The sequence below is a fragment of the Martes martes genome (assembly GCF_963455335.1).
Source record: "Martes martes genome assembly, chromosome: 6".
Classification (NCBI taxonomy): Eukaryota; Metazoa; Chordata; class Mammalia; order Carnivora; family Mustelidae; genus Martes; species Martes martes.
Window position 1 is genome coordinate 83899888 of NC_137893.1, and position 8752 is coordinate 83908639.

Here is an 8752-nt window from a genome sequence, read left to right on the forward strand (position 1 = left end):
CTAGAATGCTCTTAGTTTTCAGGATTCTGCTCAAAAAAGATATTGTGAGACTCATAGGTATATGTATATTAAATTTATCTTCAAATGGCAGTCATGGGTTTGTCTATGTGGGTCTGAGACATACTCTAATAATACAGCATGAAAGTGTAATTAATATGCATTACAGCAGCTAAAGTGTACAGACATTAACCAGAACACGATGTATCACATCAAGGTCATCAGTGTTCAAAAATGCCCATCACTGAAGCTAACTGATGTGTCTATTAGTTCAGGTGTCTTGTTGGTGCCTGTGTCCATGTGGTAAATATAGGAGGCACGTAAGTCTTCACTGAGCCCAAGTGAGAATATTTATTTATTTATTTAAGATTTTACTTATTTATTTATTTGACAGAGAGATAGAAACAGAGAGCACAAGCAGAGGGGAAGGCAGAGGCAGAGGGAGAAGCAGGCTCTGCACTGAGCAGGGAGCCTGATGCGGAACTCAATCCCTGGACCCTGGGATCATGACCTGAGCCAAAGGCAGATGCTTAACCATCTGAGCCACCCAGGCGCCCCTGAAAACATTTACTGAGCACAACATATATCAGATACCTTGGAGGCCCTGTACCTACTTGCAGAAATCATAAAGCAGAAGATGGACATCTTAGAGTCCACCTGCCTAGAAACTTGTATCTCTTTCACTTCCCCATACTTTTGCCCAAATTCAGACTGTTCTCTGTGTTTCCCTTCACCTTTGAAACCCTCTGCTCCTCATTTCTACCAAGGGGAAAATATACATGAAATGTTTATAAGTGTGGGATGAAGAATTCTCTAAGCATGGCCCAATGATGAAAACCCATAAAGAAAAACATGAGATTTCGGCATGTCAACCACACACTCACAAATATACAAACACATGTCATGATCAAACAAAAAGACACAAAAACAATTTTGACAGAAAAAAGGGTAACATGCTTCAAAGTTCTTCAGCTCAAGACCACCAGTAACACCTGTGGGCACTCAAGTTGGATCTATTACTTTTGCAGTGAGAGAGAACACACCCTTTGGGATCCATGGGGCATCTTAACTTGAAGGTGTTGGAACCTATAAGGATATGGGCTTTGGATGGGTGTATTTTTGTTTTTGTTTTTGTTTTGACAGTTTATTTTTTTTTTCCATTTTTAAAATTTAAATTCAATTAATTAACATATAATGTATTATTGGTTTCAGAGATAGAAGTCAGTGATTCATTAGTCTCCTATAATACCCATTGCTCATTACATCACGTGCCCGCCTTAAGGTCTATCACCCAGTTATCCCATCCCTCCGCCCCCCTCCCCTCCAGCAACCCTCAGTTTGTTTCCTGTGATTAAGAGTCCCTTATGCTTTGTCTTGCTCTCTGATTTCGTCATTTTATTTTTTACTCTCTTCCCCTATGATCCTCTGTTTTGTTTCTTAAATTCCACGTATCGGTGAAGTCATATGATAATTGTCTTTCTCCGATTGACTTATTCCGCTTAGCATAATACCCTCTAGTTCCATTTTGGGTGGGTGTTTTTGAAGAAGATCTGTGGAAGCTGGGACTCACTCCTGATTGCATGTTGTCAGGATGTGTGGGCAATTCTGTGGTTGAGCATCTCAAGCAGTCATGGTAAAGAAGCAGCAATTGCTCACATTAGCCAACAGAGGAAGATATTTGGTATTTTGTGGGTTCAGTGCCTTGTTTTGTCTTTAATGACACAAAGTGATGTCATGGTTTCAGAGTGTCCTTGTCTGATGCTGATGTTCTGTGAGATGACTGGCTTATGTTTCATAGGAGAAGAATATGGCCAAGTGGTGGGCATTAGCCAGCTTCTGACCACAATGAGGGCCAGATGTCAGTGTCAGACCAGTTTCCGACATTGGAGGCTGCTGTTTCTTCTCCTTTAAATTCCATATTTTAAAGATTTTATTCATTTATTTATTTGAAAGAGATAGAGAGAGCAGGAGGAAGGGCAGAGAGACAGGGAGAGGTTCTCAAGGACCTTCCATGAGAGTGAAGAGTCTAACAGAGGGCTCGATCTCTGACCCCAAGATCAGATCCCAACCTGAAATCAAGAGTTGGATGCTTAACCTACTGATCCACCCAGACACCCTTTAAATTCCATATTTTAAAATAGCTACATCTTATCCAAAACATAATTTAAAAATTAGTGTTTTCATTTTCTTTGGGTAAATACCCAAGACTGGAATTATTGGCTTACATGGCGATTCACTATTTTGTACACCTGAAAGAAATAGAACTTTTTTTTTGTTTTTGCATCTTTGACTTTTTAAAAAATTTTATTTTATTTTATTTCAACTAATTAACATGGAGTGTAATATTACTTTCAGAGATAGATTTCAGTGATTCATCAGTTGCATATAACACCCAGTGCTCATTACATCAAGTGCCCTCCTTAATGCCCATCACCCAGTTACCCCATCCCCCTACCCACCTCCCCTCCAGCAACCCTCAGTTTGTTTCCTGTAGTTAAGACTCCCTTATGATTTGTCTCTCTCTCTGATTTTGACTTATTTGTCACTCCTTTCCCCATGATCCCGTTTTGTTTCTTAAATTCCACATATGAGTGAAATTATATGATAATTGTTTTTCTCTGATTAACTTATCTTGCTTAGCCTAATATCCTTTAGTTCCATCCACGTCATTGCAAATGGTAAGCTTTCATTTTTTTGATGGCTGAGTAATATTCCATCATATATATATATACCACATCTTCTTTATCCATTCATCTGTTGATGGACATCTGGGCTCTTTCCATAGTTTGGCTATTGTGGACACTGCTGCTATGAGCATTGGGGTACAGGTTCCTATTTGGATCACAATGTTTGTATCCTTTGGGTAAATACCTAGTAGTGCAATTGCTGGGTGGTAAGGTAGCTTGATTTTTAACTTTTTGAGGAATCTCCATACTGTTTTCCAGAGTGACTGTACCATCCTCTATTCCCACCAACAGTGTAAGAGGTTTCCCCTTTCTCCATATCATCACCAACATCTGTTGTTTCCTGAGTTGTTAATTTTAGCTATTCTGACTTCAGTGAGAGTGTGAGGTGATAAATCATTGTGGTTTTGATTTGCATTTCCATGATGCCTACTGCTGTTTAGCATTTTTTCATGTGTGCATTGGCATTTGTACGTCTTCTTTGGAGAAATGTCTGTTCCTGTCTTCTGCCCATTTCTTGACTGGATTATTTGTTTTTTGGGTATCGAGTTTGATAAGTTTTCTATAGGTCTCAGATACTAGCCCTTTATCTGATAAGACATTTGCAAATACCTTCTTGGGATACTAGCCCTGTATCTGATAAGACATTTGCAAATACCTTTTCCCATTGGGTAGGTTGTCTTGTGGTTTTGTCAACTGTTTCCTTTGCTATGCAAAAGTTTTTATCTTGATTAAGTCTCAACAGTTCATTTTTAAAAAGATTTTATTTTATTGAGAGAGAGGGCATGCAAGCACAAGCAGAAGGGAGGGGCAGAGGGAAGAGGGAGAAGCAGACTCTTCGCTGAGCAGGGAGCCTGATGCAGGACCCGATGCGGGACCTGATCCCAGGACCCTGAGATCCACAGCTTGAGCTGAAGGCAGACTCTTAACCAACTGCACCACCTGAGCACCCAACCAAAAGTTCATTTTCGCCTTTGTTTTCCTTGTCTTTGGCAGCGTGTCTAGTAAAAAGTTGCTGGGGCCAAGGTCAAAGAGGTTGCTGCCTGTGTCCTCCTCTAGGTTTTTGATGGATTCCTGTCTCACATTTATCTCATTCACCCATTTTGAGTTTACTTTTGTATGTGATATAAGAAAGTGGTCCAGTTTCATTCTTCTGCATATGGCTGTCTAATTTTCCCAACACCATTTGTTGAAGAGATTGTCTTCTGGATATTCTTTCCTGCTTTGTCGAAGATTAGTTGACCATACAGTTGAGGGTCCATTTCTGGGCTCTCTGTTCTATTCCACTGATCTGTGTGTCTGTTTTTATGCCAGTACCATATTGTCTTGATGACTGCAGCTTTGTAATATCACTTGGAAGTCCAGAATTGTGATGACACCAGCTTTGGTTTTCCTTTTCAACATTCCTTTGACTATTCAGAGTCTTTTCTGGTTCCATACAAATTTTAGGATTATTTGTTCCTGCTCTGTGAAAAATGTAGATGGTATTTTGGTAGGGACTACATTGAATGTGTAGATTGCTCTGGTAGCATAGACATTTTAACAATATTTGTTCTTCCAAGCCATTAGCATGGAATGTTTTTCCATTTCTTTGTCTTTTCCTCAGTTTCTTTTATAAGTGTTCCATAGTTTTCAGAATACAGATGCTTTGCCTATTGGGTTAGGTTTATTCCTAGGTGTTTTATGATTTTTTGGTGCAGTTGTAAATGGGATTGATTCCTTGCTTCTCTTTCTTCTGTATCATTGTTAATGTATAGATATGCAACTGATTTCTGTGGATTGATTTTATATCCTGACACTTTGCTGAATTCCTGCATGAATTCTAGCAATTTTTGGATGGAGTCTTTTGGGTTATCCTTGAAGAGTATCATGTCATCTGTGAAGAGTGAGAGTTTCACCTCTTCTTTGCCAATGTGGAAGCCATTTATTTCTTTCTGTGTTGAACATAGAGAGTGGACATTCTTGCCATATTCCTGACCTTTTGGAGCATTTATTTATTTTTTAAAAGATTTTATTTATTTATTTGAGAGAGAGAGAGAGAGAGAGAGCTAGTGAGAGAGCCCACGCAAGGGGAACTGCAGAGGGAGAGGAAGAAGCAGGCTCTCCACTAAGCAGGGAGCCTGACATGAGCCTCAGTTCCAGTACTCTGGGATTATGACCTGGCTGAAGGCAGATGCTTAACCAACAGAGCCACCCAGGTGCCCCTTATTGGAGCATATAGTCCATTTACATTCACAGTAATTATTGAAAGATATGACTTTAGTGCCATTGCATTAACTGTAAAATTACTGTTTCTGTTTATTGTCTCTGTTACTTTCTGGTCTTTGTACTTTGGGGCTCTCTCTTCAATCAAAGGATCTTGTTAATGTTTCTTGCCGGGCTGATATGGTGATCACAAATTCTTTTAGTTTCTGTTTGTCCTGGAAGCTTTTTATCTCTCCTTCCTTTCTGAATGAAAGGCTTGCTGGACAAAGCATTCTTGGCTGCACATTTTTCTCATTTAGAACCCTGAATATATCATGCAAGTCCTTTCTGGCCTGCCACATCTCTGTGGACAGGTCTGTTGCCGGCCTTATATTTCTACCCTTGTAGGCTAAGGACCTTTTGTCCCAAGCTGCTTTCAGGATTTTCTCTTTATCCCTGAAGTTTGCAGGCTTCAGCATTATATGTCAAGGTGTTGACCTATTTTTATTGATTTTGAGGGGGGTTCTCTGTGCCTCCTGGACTTGAATGCCTATTTCCTTCCCCAGATTAGGGAAGTTCTCAGCTATAATTTGTTCAAATAAACCTTCTACCCCTCTCTGTCTTTTCTCTTCCCATAGGACCCCAATTATTCTATTATTGTTTTGCTTTATGGTATTGCTGATCTCTCGAATCCTCTCCTTATGATCCGTAATTAATCTCTCTTTTTCTCAGCTTCCTTATTCTCCATCATTTTGTCCTCTATATCACTGATTCTCTCTTCTGCCTTGTTTATTCTAGCGGTTAGAGCCTTCATTTTTTATTGTATACCAGAAATAGGCTTTCTGATTTTGACCTGATTAGATTTTAGTTCTTTTATTTCTCCAAAAAGGGATTTTCTAGTGTCTTCTATGCTTTTTTCAAGCCCAGCTATTATCTTTATAATTGTTGTTTTGAATTCTAGTTCCAACATCTTACTTATATTCATATTGATTAAATCCCTCCAGTGAGTACTGCCTCTTGTTCCCTTTTTTGGGATAAGTTCTTCCATCTTTTCACTATATCCAGAAAAGAATTGATGAATGAGAGGGAGGGGTGCCTGGGTGGTTCAGTCAGTTAAGCATCTGCCTTTGGCTCGGGTCATGATCTCAGGGTCCTGGGATCAAGCCCTGTGTCAGGCTCCCTGCTCAGTGGGGAACCTGCTTCTCCCTCTCCCTCTGGTGCTCCCTCTGCTTGTGCTTGTGTGCTCTCTCTTTGTCCAGTAAATAAATAAGGTCTTTAAAAAGAGAGAGAGGGGGGCGCCTGGGTGGATCAGTGGGTTAAAGCCTCTGCCTTTGGCTCAGGTCATTATCCCAGGGTCCTGGGATCAAGCCCTGTGTCGGGCTCTCTGCTCAGCAGGGAGACTACTCCCCCCCCCGCCCTGCCCGCCTCTCTGCCTACTTGTGATATCTATCTGTCAAATAAATAAATAAAATCCTTAAAAGAGAGAGAGAGAGAGAAATACAAAAATAGGAAAAATGACACCAAAAAAATGCATTACACAAATCAGAAGAGAACAGAAAACAAAAGAAAAGAAAAATGAGAATAACATCAAACAAGAAGTTGAACAGAACAATAAACTAGATTCTGAGTGTATTTTGGTCTGTTTGTTAGAAGAAACTAGATCCCAAAATAGGAAAGAAAGAAAAACTTTTATATATACATTTATAAAAATGAAGTTGAATATAATGAAAGGAAGCCAAAAATGAAAAATAAAACCATAAGTGTAAAAATGAAAATTAAAAAAGACTTAAAAAAAGAACAGATAGAGTAAGAAAATAGCTGAAAAGGAAAATAAAATATAAAATTGAAGGACTAAAGAATAATTTAAAAAAGACCATGAATGCTATATACTTCTTTCTGCAAGAGCTGGAGTTTTACGGTTCTTTTTGATCAGGAAACTTGATATTCACTGGAATTTCCAGCTGGTCTTCTGGGAGAGGGGACCATTGCACTGATTCTCAGGTGTTTTTGCCTGGGTGGAGTTGTGTCACCCCTTGTAGGGGGTCAGACTCAGGTTAAACTGCTCCAGAACCCATGTGAGGGATGAAATCAGTGGAGCTCAATCTCTAGCCTCAGAGCTGAAAGTTCATTACCCGCCCCCCCCCCACCCTTTAGTGTGCCCTCACAGAAAGGCATTCTTATCTCCTTGGTTTCTGTCTAGACTGTATTTAGCCAGCCCATGATACAGCAGTTTTGTTTTTGTTTGTTTATTTTTGTTTTTTTAATGATATTATTTATTTGACAGTGGAGAGACAGTGAGAGAGGGAGTACAATCAGGGGCAGTGGGAGAGAGAGGAACAGGCCTCTTGCCGAGCAGGGAGCCCAGTGCAGGGCTCGATCCCAGGACCCCGGGATCATGACCTGAGCTGAAGGCAGATGCCCAACCAACTGAGCCACCCAGGCATCCCATGATAGAGCGTTTTTATCTCAGGCATGTAACTCCGAACTTTATGGACTCCTGTGGTGTGCACCTGTGCCACTCCTCCCAGGGGAGGGAAGGGGGTCTCACTGAGCTTCCGCCTCTTGCTGCACCCCTGCTTGGAGACTGGTCACCCAATGGGGCGCCACTTTGCAGTATAATATATTCATAAGAACTCTTCACATTTGAGAATATAATCTTATGTAATCCTTAATCTCCCACTCTCTTTTCTCCCTTAATCTCCAGCTGCAATAGTGGGAACAAAGTAAGCATTATTTTAAAAGGCTCTTACAAAAATCTTTGGTTCCTGTCCTTTTCCTGCAACTGTTCCACCTACATTTGTCCTTCTTTTTGATTGTCCAGCACCTGAACTACTTAATTTTATTTGTTTATTTATCTATGTATCTATCTATCTATCTAGGTAAGCTCCACACCCAGCGTGGAGTCCAGCACAGGCCTTGAACTCACAATCCTGAGATCAAGGCCCAAGCTGAGATCAAAAGTTGGACGCTTAACCGACAGAGTCATGCAGGTACCCAACTACTTTCTTATTTTTAACTAGTTTCCTTCCTTATGAAGCAAGGCCCACCTCTCCATGAAGAAGCTGAAAATACCAAATACTCACTTTTCCAGAACTCCTTGCTGCTAGAGCTATGTACACGACAGGGATCCACTAATTGAACACACTCGAAGTGTGAATGGGAAATGTGATGCAAAAAACCCAGGCCCAGCAGAAGTGTGGTTCTGGAAGATGGTGGCTCGTGAGTCCAGTTTCTAGAAACAGTTGTGGCAATCATGCTCAGCACTGTCCATGTTCAAGGGTATTTGCCGTGCAAGCTTTGGTGTGTGTGCCCAGAGGCTAGGGGCAGTGGTGAGTTCAACAGACTGGTTCTGTAGCATGAATTTGGGGTGTTATTCCTGGTTGCATAATTGCCAAGCCTCTTCTGAAATATCCTTTCAACCCTGTCAGTGTATTCCTTCTCTAAGTAGTGTGCCTGAGTCAGAAAGCCGACACAGCCTGGTTAGCCTCGGCTTAGTTCTGTGAGCTAGCCTATATCCTTCCAAAACATTTTATTTTGATTTGAGTTAACATCAGGTTCCATTATCTGTCTGTGTAGCAAATGTGATGGTGAAAAGAGTATGAGCTGGGACACCTGGGTGGCTCAGTCAGTTAAACATCTGCCTTCGGCTCAGGTCATGACCCCAGTGTCCTGGGGTTGAGTCCCCCATCAGGCTCCTTGCTTAGTGGGAAGTCCGCTTCACCCTCTATGCCCCTATCCTGCTCATGATTGTTCTCTCTCTCTCAAATAAATAAAATCTTTAAAAAAGAAAAAAAAAAGAGTATGAGTTTCCAGTCTATTTTTTACTTACTCTTGTGACTTTTAGCCTGTTACCCTACCTCTTCTAACAGATAAGAGGGCACTTCCCA